Source organism: Ochlerotatus camptorhynchus, unplaced genomic scaffold (genome assembly GCF_037179485.1).
Source record: "Ochlerotatus camptorhynchus isolate MF236.1 unplaced genomic scaffold, CSIRO-AGI_Acam_v1.1 ptg000248l, whole genome shotgun sequence".
Classification (NCBI taxonomy): Eukaryota; Metazoa; Arthropoda; class Insecta; order Diptera; family Culicidae; genus Ochlerotatus; species Ochlerotatus camptorhynchus.
The window spans coordinates 360,308-376,617 of record NW_027040738.1 but is presented as its reverse complement, the minus strand read 5'-3'; the positions used below and the strand labels follow the sequence as shown (position 1 = coordinate 376,617).

At 38.4% G+C, this 16,310-nt stretch overlaps 1 pseudogene; it reads left to right on the top strand.

Annotated features, from left to right (window-relative positions):
• The first annotated feature begins 14,128 nt into the window (after positions 1-14,128).
• LOC135704827 (uncharacterized) lies at positions 14,129-14,981 on the top strand (annotated as a pseudogene).
• Positions 14,982-16,310: the final 1,329 nt, after the last annotated feature.

Sequence of the window (16,310 nt, the reverse complement as noted above, 5' to 3'; positions counted from 1 at the left end):
ATAAAATCAAAACGGGTCTGTTTTTAAACATGAATTTAATGCAGCACTCCACGCCAGTATAACACTGTTCAATCAGTCAATCATAAACCTACTCGGTATTTTTTTTATTGATGTCACGACAAAATACTCCATAAAAGTGGTTTTATCATTATAAAAGCAATTATAAAACCGTTCGGTTTCAAACGGGAACAAACCCGCATTTATTGCTGCTTTTTTGTGCCTATAAAGTGTATCACAAAACCCCATACTGTTTACTAAAAATATGAATCCGCGTAGAGACATTGAAAAAATAAATCCATTGAAGCTTTAAAACGCTGGATCACAAGGCACTGCCAAAGGGTAGTCGAGTAATAAAACAAGCGATAGTAGGAGGAATAATGACAGCATAGCCAACTGAGAAAAGTGAAGTGAATGCGGTTCACGAAGCACTGGAAGTCGTCAAATTAGACCCTTAAAATTGATGGGAATACCCAAAATATTGTCAATGGCGTTTGCGTCCCATTCTGAATGAAAACAGACCAGCCTTCTCCAAAAATTGCGTTTCGATTATGATCCAAATAACATGCGTCAGTGCCAAGCGGGAACTACGGAAAACTGCTGATTGGAAGCTCCAGAAACTGTAAGTCAGCTGGCAATTGGCTAACTTCTTAACAATAGTAGCGGTTTGATTCGGCGAAAGGGTCAGCTGTTCCAAAAAATCTAAGCATTGGATCTTCATTTTTGGGAACGATTGAGCTTCCACCTGTTCCAGGTTATGTAGATACACTTCCTGATAAACTGCTTTCAATTGATGATAATCGCCCTTATCGAGGATGCCACGCATCTTGTTGATCCAACGCTGAAGTAGAAACTCGGTGTAATGATCACACAACAAAACTATCGAAAGATAAACAAATTTTGACGTTTAACTTTCTCCAGGCAACTTTGAAACCATTAATGTCGTAATAAAAATAAACGGAATAGGATCAAGCAAAATGGCCTCAGATAAAAACGATTCAGTCTGCAAATTATCTTCTTTAAAGCCGAATTAAAACGTTTTGCATTTGTTTGTGATTTCGTGAAAACAAAATAGCTTTTTCACAATTGGCCAATCGAAAATCAATTTTTATGCCGCCGCCATATTGGCATTATTTCATTTGTTATTTTACTATCTTCGTTTATCAAGATGTTTTTCCTTGAAAATAACTTTAATCTCATCAATTCATCAATGAGCAGTAATGGAGATTACGAAAATTATCAAATTATCTCGACTGGACGCAATGATTAACATAAAAAATAACTTTGTTTTGTAACTATACTTTGTTTCCTCAATTAAAATAGTAAGTAAAATCAACGATTTTCATAGGTGGACTAATTTTTTTCGATCTTCCGAAGCACATTTCACATTAGATTTAATCTATCACCTAAAACCAAGGTTTCCAAATACTCATTTCAGCTAAAACAATGTTTTTTTTTTTTCAAATTATGAAATAATTAGATGATATGATCATGTTTTGAATAAGCAAGAAACAAGAAGAGGTTGCAAAGAATGTGTCTGACATATTAAACCTGTTTATTTCACTTCATGAGAGTCACATTCAGTGATTTTTCACACACTCACTCACTCACTCACTCACTCAGCGATCAGCAAATCGCTGATTGTGACTCATAGGAAGCAAAATTTACAGGTTTTATGTTTCAAACGCATACTGTGTAACCTCTTCTTGTAAGTTACAAGTAAAACATGTCGTCATACCATCTTTTGGTTTATTATTCCGAAAAACATTATTTTAGCTGAAATGAGTATTTGCAACCTTGCCTAAAACTAACCCAAAAAAGGACCTTTTTTTGATATTTTTTGCATTTTTTTTTTCTTCGCAGGAACATCTCCTTGTGCCGTCGCCATGTAGAATTTTCGGCCAGGAAGCTGTCTGAAATCCATTTTGACGTAGGTTTCATCGTCGATGAGCAGGCATCCTTGGTACTTTGTCAAAACCTGCTGGTAAAATTTCCGAGCTCGAGTTTTGGTGACGAAACTTTGCTTCAACGTCCTGTTTGGTTGCTTGCTGGCTCGATAAGAACGATATCCTGCTCGCAAACGAATTCTTCGAACGGTACTGCGAGCAGCAGCGTATTTTTGTGCGATTTCATTATCTGATAGTCCAGAGTTTGTTCTGACGGTTCTCAACACCTTCTGGTTCAGCTTGCGGTCAAATGTTCAACTAAGACGCTTACCTTGAGGCACTCGATCCACGCTCTTTCGCTCCCTGAAACGTTTGAGAACTTCATACACGGTTGATTTGGCGATTTTCAACGTTTTTGCGATTTTTATTGCGGACCACGTTGGATTATCAACGTGGGTGTGCAGAATTTTTTCTCTCCTCTCGGCTTCCATCTGGAATAATTTTTGACTCACTGCACGAAACACCGTGAAATTTATACCCGTGCCGCTGCAACACAATAAGTGATTCCGGATTCTAACTGGACAGAACTTTAACTCGACGGCAAACACATTCATTGATACGTTTGTTGTTCTGGATGATAGAAGAGCATGCCGGAATGAATCCGATGAAGCAGCTTCAACACGTCCCTCTTCATGGAATGCGGAATCACGACTCTATCCTTAAAGGGCATGCAACCCTTGACTTCCTCCAGACCCTGGTAATGTGAGTAAACGTTCAGGAACTTCGTTTCTAAACTATCTGACCAACCTTTCCGCAAATACTCCATAATCATCAGAAGTAATTCATCCTTTTCTGTTTCAGCAGCTACTTTCTTATAGTTCAACGGTAAATCTCCAGTAAAGTTGAGACTTTTTACGTAATCACGATCCAACTCCTTGGGAACTTCCTGAGAAATCGGAATCCGCGAACAAAAGTCCGTGTTCCCCATTCTTGTTGACGGTCTATGCCATAATCATAGATTGAAAGATCTATTATGTAGCGCTGCAGTCCAGTAACCGAAATAGAATTTCTACCTTCTTTTCCGTAGATACCAATCAGTGGCTTGTGGTCAGTGTAGATTGTAAATTTATTTCCGTATAGGAATTTGTGAAACTTTTTAACTATACTAACGACAGCCAGTGCCTCTAGATGAAGGATCGGGTACTATTTCTGAGCATCATTAAGTGAAAATTAGGTAAAAGAGATTGGTCTTTCCTCTCCATCTACCAGGTGAGCAATAACTCCTCCGAAATGTCTCCACTTTATCCAGGCATGGAACAAGACCAGTGTTGATCAAAACATGAACCAGATAAGGAAATTTTTCCTCAAAAAACTTGCATTTTTTAAAGTTTACCTTAATGTTGACCCTAGCTAATCTTTCTAGGACCAAATAATGCTTCCTTCTGCAAGTCTTCAAAATCCTTCCCAGCAATTAGAACGTAGTCTAAGTAACAGAATACATTGTCTAGCCCTTTCAGTACCTGGTCCATTATTTTCTGAAAGATTTCAGCACACGCTGACTGCAGAAGGAAGCATTATTTGGTCCTAAAAAGATTAGCTAGGGTCAACATAAAGGTAAACTTTGGAAATGCAAATTTTTTGAGGAAAAATTGCCTTATCTGGGTCATGTTTTGACCAACACTGGTCTTCTTCCATGCCCGGGAGGCTGTACGTGTGAACGAACCTGACGTTTGTTTTTGTTCCGTGGAGTTTTTTTTTTATCTATAATCGGTTAATGATCTCGCCAAAACGAGGCCCAAGAGACAATTTCTAGTTCCTCATTCTAGGTCCCTATTATTAGCCAAGTAGAACCTCCACGAGGCGTCCCATCAATAGTTCCATCATTCGTTGAGTCGCAGCGTTGCACTGACTATTGGCCACGACAAAATTGACTGCATACATCCGAACATTTGTTAATCTCAAATCGACGGAAGACATTCCGCGCAACTACCATAAACCGCACTAGTTCATGTTGAACTTCGTCAAGCTTCGTCTATAATTTGGACTTCTACATCAACACATGTCATGCAGCCTTCAGGTTCTATTGGCTAAACTTGGTGAGTTCGTTCTATTTTGTAAATTTTTATCTTTTCAAACCAGTAACGTTGAAAGATCTCCTTTTTGTGCTGCGTTACTGGTATAAGACCTACCATCGAACCCTAGCCGTGACAACTTCAATCTAGGGAATTAGGATTTTCCAGTTATGAAAGGATCATATTTTAGTCCTTGTTGCTTTTTGTGACTTTTTTTACATAATCCATTTATTTGTCAATATTTTTTTCATGATTGTGTTTACATACTGGTGATTTTTACAGAGTGAATATCATTTCTTACAACTGATGTTAGTAGAACGGGGGCCGATTACTCGCGGCTTACTCGAGATTAGGGATGACACGTATGGATCATTTGGAGGGAGGACAAGGGAAAGCATTTTGAACTAATTTAAAACTTAAACGTAAAGGATCACTAAAACACAAAACATTAAACACATACATCAACAGCTTTAAGAAAGTCGTAAATAAGCTTTATAAAGTCGATATCACGTTTTTATGACTTGACAATAGTCACAAGACTCGGGTACCACCGCCGTTATGCCGTTATGCATTGCTATATTGTATATTTCAAATCAAAAATATTTTTTATGTTCATAGATTTCACATAACCCTTTTCCCTTTGTCCTTCTCCGTTTCTTTTCCTTCTTCTCTTTTCAGAAAGCAAGTAATGGCGCTATATCCATAATACCCCGTTCACATAACAGCGTATATCACGTGATATACGCTGTCTTGCAATGAGCACTCATACATCTTGTTTTCACTGGATATTTTATGTATGAGTGCTCATTGCAAGACAGTCTATATTACCTGATATAGGCTGCAATGTGAACGGGGTATAAGTCATAAAAGGCTAGGACAAGAGTTAGTGCTCATGCCCCAACCGTCAGAAGAAAATGGAGCATCACTTAACCTTTCTAGCTTTGATGCTTTCAACGACCAACCAATCATATAATTACCAAAATCGTCGCTACTGGTACTGATACGGCTAAAAAATATTTACTTCAGAGAGTAATAAACACGACTTCATAGCCTGATGAAAAATTTGACTTTTTCGCTCCACAGTGCTTAAATGGTTTCAAATCGGGTCCTGATTAGCCTCCCAAAGTTACAACTCATTTGGTTAGAAACAGACTTCGCACAAGCCATTTGAAGTTAACATGTAAATTACTATGGGAAATCTCAACTTTTTGTTCATTGTCTTCTAGTGTTTTTCCATATTGAGCTGCGAAACAGCTCAACAGCCATTCTTATAGAAAATTTGCTCAGTTACAACTTTGCTGAAGATTGTTTCTATGTAAAACCAGACAGGGAAAAGTTATTAATTATTTAAGAGATTGGTAAACTTATGACATGATCAAGCAGCTGCTCTGTAGGCAACACTGTATTTTGCAGTGTGACATAGTAGCCATGATTTTTGTGTCCTATTCAACGCCCCAGAAACACCAATGTTGCCTGCTGAGCAGTTGATTGAGCATGATCATAAGACATCAGCGCATTGGACCATTGATAACTTTCGATCCTTGTATTTAATCAAAAAGTGGTCTTGAGCAAAGTTGTAGCTTGAAAATGAAAATTTCCTACAAGTACAGTTGAAAACTTTTGAAGCAAACCTATATGGTAAATTATTAGATAGACATGAACAAAAATCTTGGTTTTACCATAGTAATTCCCATATAAACTTCAACCATTTGTGCCATCTCAGTTTCTCACCAAATGGGTTCAAATTTTGAGAGGTTAGTCAGGATCCGATTTGGAATAGATTAAGTATTGTGGAGCAAAAATTTCAAATTTTGCATCACTCTAGTGCTCATGCCCTGCTCCACTCATGTGACACTCAGGTTCAGTTCGGCTTTGCGAGCCCTACCAGCGGGATTATCCATTTTACCGACTGGACCTTGCTACTACAGTCCCAACTAAAATTCATATCAAAAGGTTCTTTTCAGGGCAATCATAGTCATACTAAAGAGTATAAACAGAGAGGACCCTGCTCAAATTCCTATTCCTAGACAAAACACAAGCTCCTGCTGCAGTTAACAAATATCATTTATTATATAAGACCACGTAGTCCTACGTCACCATTGTGTACAATCCCATAGGGCTGTCCCTTGTAGTTTTTATGTTTCAGATCGCTTCTAGTCTTATGGCCATATCTCCGGAACTAATTATCCGATTCCAGACAAATTCAATAAACTTCTATGGCACCATGGTACTTTTCTTTTGTGAAATGAATATAAAGCAAATGTAACAGCTAAGATTTAATTTAGTGGGCGTTATATTTTGGTGCTGTCAGACCATACTTTTTTTTATATCAGGGAACATTGAACAGTCCACTCATGATTTAACGTCCAAACGACGGCGACAATGCACGCGCACACCCGGCTGGTCCCCTCGAAGAAACGCGTGGAAGAGGAGATTCTGCCTCCGCGTCTGGATAAACCCTCTAAAAGCATAACCAATTTAGTAATTTAGATAAATTCTGTCTAATTGAATGTTTGTTTATAATTCGTCGTCGCTCGGTTAGATACGTGTGCGTGGAAGCCACGAGTGAGCGGTAATAATGCAAGAAAGAGGAAAAAGCGTGACTGTCAAAATCCTCTTACGATTCGTCATGGGAGGATGCCGGAGAAATTAGTCGTCTGCTATTTGTTTGAGCCCAACAACAACACCCGGTCTAAGTGATACCGATCGGCGCCAACCGTCGGCGGCATTTGGAGGAGACTACGATGAGTGTTTTTCTTTTTTCTCTGTGTTCATCCCTTTTTCAAGGTCCAGGGAACAGGAAGTTGATTCATTGGTGCGAGTATCTTTCGCTTTATGGCTGTCGCGTCTCACTGTGTGTACACAAGCTCATCGCCGTAGCTGGCGGGCATTCCGGATCGGGCCAGACATCCGAAGCGTGCAGGTCCAACTCAGAATCGTTTCAGGTGGTCTAATTCTAATTGCTCAATTTTCGGTCAGCCCCCAACCCAGGTTTTGCTGTTTTTGCTCTGTTCTTCAGCGCGCATTTCATCTCTGTGTGGGGATGCCACCCAAGCCTTATGACGTGACCTTCGGACATCTACGGAAAGCTGAAATTAAGACACTCTCCGTCGGGGACTGTGGGAATGGCGAACGCTCCGAGCTAGGAAGCGAAATTACAGCTCGACTGCACGAAATTAGGACCGCAATTTGGTAGTTTAGCAATAGTGCTGAAAGGGAAATTTCTGGAAACGCAATCCTTTTGCTCAAATGTAACGAGGGGTTGTGCGATTGTGGGTTCATAGTCGTGTTTTCAAATAGTTCAAAATGTCTACTCTGTCAGTTTATTTAAATCTGAATAAATTTCTAAAATCTATAAACGAAGTCCTGCTTGTGATGGACCCCTCGTTGGATCTTAGTACCCGACTAAAACAAAAACACACACCTTCGTGAGAATGGTGGAGAGTAGTTCTTGCACACGCCAACTGATAACAGACGCGTGTATAAATCCTCAACTCTAAGCTAAAGTGCAGCTTTAGATTATCCTTCTTTCTTCGTAGAAGCACAGCACCGCAATGCCCACTCGCTGGGTGTATGATTACGATTATCTAAATTGCACGGCATCGTCCGCCGTTCAATGGAAGCTAAAAGCTGCAATTCTGTGCAGTTCCGATTAAGCCTAAACATGAACATGGCACATGCTTCTCCTGCCGTCGCTGAACGAGATGATCCACCATCATCCTACCGGTGGTCAACAACAAGCCCTGGGATTAAGCCACGTATACAATATTATTTAGTTGTAATAAATCAAATTAAGCAATTTTAAAATTCAATCAACCGAACAACAGCAAAAGTAACCGGCTACCACACACACTGCGCACTCCTTTGCTCGGTAAGCAGAGCAGCGAACCGGGTAAGTTGATTCCCATGTTCAGCGATCTTGTTCTTGATCCGACGACGACGACGACGACGGCGATCGGTGAGATAAATCCTGCGCTTGATAAAAATCTCTGCCCACGATGGCGGATGGTTTAGGAAGGGATCGAAGAAGGTGGTTTTTCGGGATTACGCTCTCACATATGGGACAGGTAAGCCGGGCTGCTACCGCTGCTATAGCCGCAGCTTGGGTGCGGCACGATCTACTCCTTTTCAAGTCAAGAAGGCAGGACATGAACAATTGCTGTTACGAGATAATCATCTTCCAGTTCGGTTCAAGATTAATGACTTTTTGATAAAAGAAATCATCGGGAAAAATTGGCATGAGTGAGGTTTTGGGTTGGTAAGTTATGTATATTGTGTTATTATTGCAGGATATATCCACTATCTGGCGTTCAATATTTCCTTTTGACCTTTTTAAGCAAGATGGGTATAGTCCCAAGTAAAATTTTAATTTTTATCATGGTCTTGATTTGGACTTAAGGAATGCCTTAAAATTTCATTCAAACTTGAAATGTTACTTGGGATGGCTATACGTTCCTAATTTGGTGTGATGGTATTATGACATATGAACTTCCTAGATGCCACAATCGGAACACATCATAATAGGATGTGTTACATGTACCTTATAAACCACTTTGTACCGTTCCAAAACCAAATTAAAAAACAACATGCGCTAAATGAAAGCTCCTTAGAATGTTATTGACTATTAATTGAAATCGGTTAGCTGATTCCGAATATATGGCCGCAACACGTGAGAACGTCTATAGAGACATGAAAACGACATAGTTAACGTATTTCTATTGCTCATGTTTCTAACATTTGTTGTTACAATTCATATGATTAAATTTCTTATTCGGAAGGGCTCTTTTATCTCATATATGGGTCATTCCTTCTCAAGTGACCGAGCAAATGCATCGGCATGAACTGAAATTGGTGGGACTACTTATTTTAGACCAAGACTAAAATAATCAAAATTTTGAGCCCGGCCTGGCTGGGAGGCTCTTTTGCCGATTTTCAGTAAACACCAATTTTCATTTTTCACTTAGATTGAAGCCGATAAAGAAACAAACGACGTTGAAGCATTTTAAACGTACAATAAAATGTTGTGAGCGTAATTGGTCTACAGTGTTGCCAACTCCACAATTTTTATAATTTTAATTTTGAAATGCTCATAACTCAAAATGCACCAACTTTTTTTAAATTTTGATAACACTAATGTGTGACGAAAAAAAAAAATATATGTTTCGTTTACAAAATATTGAATTTTAAAGTTTACAAGTTTTTTAAAATGATCCGTTACACCAAAATACTTCGATATAGAATTTTGGAATATGCTTGAAAGTTGTTGAAAACTATAAAATCTAAGTATAATCAAATGCTGAAATAGATTTTTTTTCTACTGTGTTATCATCTTGGAATTCTAGTTATTAATTCGGCGGTTCCCTTTTCCATTATTTAGGGTTTTGGATTGGTAGACTTTTTACATTACATAACTTTTTTCTGCAAATTAATTCACCTGGTGTGTTTTTATACATTGATCAAGATTTATTTTTGGAAATAAATAAAAGTGTGTGAGTTTCTATTTTACATACTCTTCACTTTTATTGAACAAATTTCATCAACTATATTTAGTATTAAGATCAATTTCATGAATCTTTTAAGCTTCATGTAACGAGATGAATTTTGAGGAACATTGAAATTTACACACGGTTTTCAAACATAAAACAATGGACAGAAGTATTAAAAGATCCAATTCGTGAGCTCAAAACTGCTGAGATATTCCAATGGATCACAGCATTTTCTAACTACAACCTAATCTGATCGTATGTAGACACATTTCAGGATACTTCCTCAAAAAACCGTTTTGTTGTCATGCCATCCATAATAATAGTTGATTGATAAAAGAAAATTGAGTGGTGCTTCCATGTGTGTTGCACATCTAATTTGTACTGACTTTGTTTCAACAGCTGATTATTTTTGCATTTTGTTGAGCTTGGACTTGAAACAATTGCCGCGGCCCAGCTAACAAATAAAATTTTGCCGTGCTCTTAGATTATAAATAGATTATATTGGGAAAAAGAAATGCCTTTCGTAGCAGCTCGTTTGAATCAGCTCAAACTAGAATTTCATTTCATTTTATTAAATAAGGTAAGATAGATAATTAACTCATATTAACAGTTTACGTAGCTGCTCTTCCTCTGCGAAAAATGTGCTCCGGATGTACAATTGCTTCAGCCTATGCTTTCTGCTGCGTAAGTAAGGTTTGTAAGTAAATTGCCAAGTGAAGACAATCACCCATATTCTCGTTTTTGTTCGAACCGTATTTTCCATACAAAAAAAAAGTTTGTTAGTATGAAAAAATGCGGTTCGAACGAAAACAGGAATATGGGTGAATGACTGACCAAAATCAATGACCGTTTCCGCCTTCGTTGAACTGTCAGTGTCAGTGACACTCGAGCAAAAGGTGAACCAGTGTCGGTGTTGGTGCCCAGTGGTTTCAAAACTTCCCCGGCCCGTCGCAGACAGAACACTTCAGAATTCTTCTGCTAGGCGACGCTAGTGAGCATTCATTCAATGGCAATATGTTTTGTGCTGCTGTATCTCAAAATCGTGATGATATAGACGAATTATTTCTTCAGTAAAGTTGATCAGGAGGTCGGCGCTAGTGAGCATTCAAAGTCAGTATAGTTTGTACTGCTGTATCTCAAGATCCAGGTTATTTAAACAGATGATGTCTTTAACAAAGTGGTCTCTTGAGTGGTGGAAAGGACCAATCAGGACTATAACTCAAGATCCTGATAATATAGACGAATGGTTTATTTAGTAAAGTTGATCAGGAGGTCAAGGTATGTTGCATTGTGGATAATAAATTCAGAATTGTGCCACTAGGCGGTGCTAGTGAGCATTCATTCGAAGTGAATATGTTTTATGCTGTTATATGTCATGATCCTGATAACATAGACGAGTGATGCCTGCGGCAAAGTTGATCAGATGGTCAAGGACAGATGGATGATGGATAGTAAATTTCGGAATTCTTCCACTAGGCCACGCTAGTAAGCAATCAAAGTAAATAAGTTTTGTACTAATGTTTATCAAGATTCTGATAATTTAGATGAGTGATGCCATACGGAAATTTGAGTCGGAGGTCAGGGACCGATGTATGGTACCCAGAACAATTCGTAATTCTCCCGCTAGGCAGCGCTAATGAGCATGTGAAGCCAAAATGTGTTGTAGTGCTGTACCTGAATATCCTGATTATTTAGACGGATGAAGTCTTTGGCAAAATTGATCTGGAGGTCAAGGTCGGTGGGATGTGTAACAGAACAGTTCCGGAATTTTCCAGATAAAGGAAGAGCAGACAAATAACATATTGTTGGATTTTTGCAATTCTTTCTTCTAATTGAACTAAAATCTTCGTTGTTATTTCTTACTTCAAGATAAAAGTTTATTGTAATTCTCTGATCAACAAATTATTAAATTGAATACAAAACAATATTTTTCGCATACCATTGTAGCATGATATCGAAAGATATAGCAAGATAAAACACACTGCATTTGCATGCTCACTAGCATTGCCTAGCAGAAGAATTCTCGCGCAACACGAGAAAAGGGCCTATCATTTTTGATCGATTCTCTTCATTGATTTTCTCTGTCGCGAATAACCCGACTGCAAATAAATTTCCCATTGATTGTGTTGTTTCAGGTGCAAGCTAACATCATCTGCTGTCCAACTGTGCTGTGAGCTTCGCGAGAAATTCGTTTATGTTGCCGTGGTAAACCAAAGGGAAAGTCGATGAAGAGAATCGATCAACGAGGATAGGCCCTTTTCAAATGTTACGCGAGAATTCTGAATTTTCCTTTCCACCATCCAACATTGCATGACTGCCCAATCAACTCTGTTGAAATCATTCGTCTAAATAATCAGAATCTCGAGATATATTTCTTTTTCTACTTTCGCATATTAGCTTATTGCCTGCTCTCAACTTAGTGTTCTAGATGCACTTCCACAGTTATAAATTGAGAGCTTTCGATACCGACACCAATGCTTGATTTTAGTATATTGAGTGGCAAACCTCAGTTACCTCTATGATGAGACTCTAATGAATGATGAACAATGAATCTTGAGATACAGCAGTACAAACATATTGAATTTGAATGCACACTAACACTGCCTAGCGGCAAAATTCCGAATTGTACTGTACACCATTCAAGATCCCTTTGCTACCTGATAAGCTTTGCCAAAGACATCATTCATTTAAATACTCAGAATCTTGAGAAACAGTAGTACAACACATGTTAGCTTTGAATGCTTACTAGCACCTCCTAGCGGAAGAATACCGAATTGTTCTGTCCACCATCCTACAGCATTTGTCCTCCCGATCAACTTTGCTCAAGAAATCATTCTTCTTTATCATCAGGATCTTGAGATAAAACTAAATAAAATATATTGACATTGAATGCTCACTAGCGCCAGCAAGCGAGAGAATTCCACCATCCAGCAGTCCTTTTCCTCCTGATCAAATTTGCCAAAGAAACCATACGTCTCAATAATCATAATCTTCAGTTACAGTAGCACAAAACATATTGGGTTGCAGGGTTTTGGTATTGTTCAAATTATTTTAATATTCTAAAACAAGACCAATGTTGGCAATATTGAGTGCTTTAGACCTGATTGGCGACTTCGAAGTATGGGACTCTTCAATTATCACGTAAGCATTTAATGGGAAGGAGGTTTGAATTCGAAGTTGTTCGGAATAGTTCTAAAATAAGTGGCAATTTAATTAAGACTTGACAAATCTAAAATTCCTGAAATGCTTTCTATCATTTTGTTTTTCATTGATACGAGATACATTCCTATCATTCTGACAGCTTACAAAAGATTAATTGATATTAGATTTGCATGTGCTGAAGTTTCAATGCCAGAATTTCTTTTTTGACTTTCAATGTTTCTTGATGGATTTTTCCATTTCCAGGTTATGTCGCCGTTGTTCCTAAAGTTGTTGGGCTCAGGCTGCTTGGATTTTCATCATTCGCTTAGACATTTGTTTATTGTAGTGAGCCATATCGTCGAGCTTTTTCGCTTGATTTTTCAAAACTTCCAACAGATCTTTGTGGAAATTCTGCTACTGTTCAACTTGCGTTTCCAGCAATCTCAGACTCCACTGGCCAGGTTGTCTTCGGCGGATGGGCTCTTGGTGAACTTCAACTTCAGATAATTCGTCGACGTGATAATGGCCCACAAATGAACCATTGGTTAAACCACTGTTATTTTCGTCCGCCGCATGAGGAGCCCCAAACGCAATAGAATCATCTATACCACCTACGGCTGCGGTGAGCCCAGTCAGAGCGATAACCCTTTCTTCAAGCGAGGTCATTTCGACTATCTTGTTGGGGCCACCCCCTGTTGCTTGCTGCTCCCTTCGATTGTGGGCCAACTTCCGCTTCAAGTTTGACTTCTAGTCAAACCAGACCTAAAATGTTAACATGAAAATAAGATTTGATTGATTTTTTTGTATTATTTCATTTACCTTCTTCCAGGCAGCAGGATTTTTTCAGGACCCCCAAGGCTGTTTAAATCTTCAGCTAGATTTTTCCAAAATGCTCCTGTATTAGATCTAGTAAAACCTCTAGCTATATTCGGATGGTCTTCCAGAAGATCCAACATCCTGGAATACTGGCTTTTGCTGGTGCTTTTGCTTTTTGGTCTTTTTGAACTAAAAGAAAAACAAATCTATAGTTGATTTCACAGTTATCAAGCATCACTTTGTAACTATGTAATCACACAATTCAATGCAAAATGCAAAAGGGTGTTTACTTACATTATATTCAACTACTTGTAATTGGCTTGTAATCTACGCATAGCTAAATGAACGAATTAATCCAAAAAAAGCCCCACACTCTGGTCTGACTCCGATGCACTTTGCTATGAAAAAAAAAAACAGAATACGGAATTTGCAACTAATTAAACAAAAATTTCATACTTACATCGCTACGAAATTGAAAATCGCTGTGAAATTGCATCTTGCGTTGGTTCACATGAAAAAACACATGGATTCGTGCGTGATCCGCAAGTCTCGAGTGACGAATGGAAAATCAACTAAAAAAACTCATTCGAACGAAAATGGGAATTCCACAATTTGTTCGAACGAACGATGTTCGAAACTTCCAATGGTTAGAAATGGTTCGAACGATAACAGGAATACGAATGGGGGAAACTTTCGAACGAAAACAAGAATATTTTTCTTGTTTTAAGCAATGGATACTGTAATGTTGTTTGTCTTTGCAGAGCCGAAGAGCTGCGCTCTTTGAGAAGCCATCGGTCGAATTTGCGCAATACTACCGATATTATGGAGCTGCCGGATGCCGAGCAAGAAATAAAATAACGCTTCCGGAGTGATTTGATATTTGGGCGTAATTGTATTAGTAAACAAACACGTCAATCGCCGATTTATCGCGAATAAAGGCTCAATTTTGAAAACTAATAACACTATGCGGTAGAGATATGATTCCTATATCATTTGGTATAGTTTGTTTATAAGATTGAGCTTTTATTCACGAGAAATCGGCGATTGACCTGTTTGTTTACAAATACAATTACGCCCAAATCTCAAATCACTCCGGTCTTGTGTATTTAGATAATTGCTTACGTCTTCTAACTGTGCTACAACAGATTATAACATAGCCACTTACAACAACAACAACTGTGTCCTAATGCTTGTAATTTTGTTTTAGATTTATCTAAAACTTCCGGTTGAACAAGGAAGCATTTATGTACATCCTTGACGAAATTATTGACGAATTTCCCCCTCAAAAGCAAGGAGCCCTTTCCGTGAAGGAGAAACTCGCAGCTTGTCTTCATTTCTTTGCCGAAGGCAGCTATCAGCATGGAACCGGAAAAGACTTTGATGTCGCAGTAGCTCAGTCAACGTTTTCAAAGATTCTTTCAGAAATGTTAACTGTTTTTGAGAGGAAAATCTGTCCTCAGTGGATAAACATACGCATGTCGGATGAAGAAATGTGTCGAGCAAAACCATTTTTCTATGAGAAATCAGGTATCCCTGCCGTGATCATGTGTGTTGATGGAACACATATAAAAATAATTTCATAGCTTGAATGTTTTGAGCGTAAGTAACCTCTGTACTATGTATGTTCCTGTATGCTTACAATATGTATTTTTAGATGTGTGACGACACACAACGAATTCGTTTCGTAGATGCCGGATATCAAGGATCCAACCATGATTTGCATGTGTGGGAGTTAGGCTCGGCTCGAAGATACATGCAGCAGCTGCATAGAAATGGCGACACAAACACTAAAATCTTAGGTAATGCTTGTTCGTTAAAATAAATGACTACTTAGGGATCGGATTACCCATCTGAGCCATAGTTGATAACTCCAAACCGAGCACCGGAAGATGGAAGTTCTGAAAGTAACTTCAATATGTTGCATCGTTTAGGGAGGGGCATAATTGAACGGACCATCGGAATACTGAAAAATCGTTTCCGATGCATTCTAGACGCCCGGCAATTGCACTATTCGCCATCGAAATCATCGAAGATTATAAATGTGTGTTGTGCCTTGCACAATCTTTGTTTAAAATAGTTAAATTATGATTTGCAATAAAGTTTTCTTCTTTTGAAATGTTGCTCTAATTGAAATACATCTAGAATTGTGGCAGATTTTAAAACAGCATAAATATACCAAAGTAGATCCATAGAATCTTCAGCTACGATCTATTTTTAACCAACATCATCAAAGAAGTTCATAGAAAGATCTTAAATGAATTTTAAGAACTTCGGAGAAGTTTATAGAAGTTTTTTTGGAATTTCAGAGAAGTTCAAAGATCATCAGAACTTGAAAATCATTTCCCGGAATTTCAGAGCAGTTCCCAATTCTTTGTTTTTTTTTAATTCTCAGAACTTTACAGAAGTTTAAAACTCCTTGAAATTTAGTTTAGAGAAGTACAAGAGTTTTATCAAATCTTGCATTTTCTTAAATGGGTTCATACTGTTGCATATCACAACCGTCGAGTGATATAGGTTGATAACATATCCAATCCTTGGCTGAACCAACAGACGACTAAGTATCATGCGGCCATCAAATTCTGGCCCATCCCCAAACACGCATCACCCCTTTGGAACAAACATATTATGAGCGATCTGCAATTATAATCGATGATAGCCTTCTCATGATTTATTTTGATAGTGGCCTTTCGCAGCCTTCAATCAGTTGGCTGGACCAACTAATAACGGTCAAAGCCTAGAGGGTCAGTTCGCAACGGCACAGGCTTCATTTATTAAGCAATCATGTGACATCATCCAGCATCAAGTTCAGCCTTCGTTGGACCACCTCATCCATCTTGGTGGGGGGTAATTACAGTCAATCAATGCTCAAATTCTGGATTGAAGGTTGCCCTTCTCTCCATCGCTCCAACTCG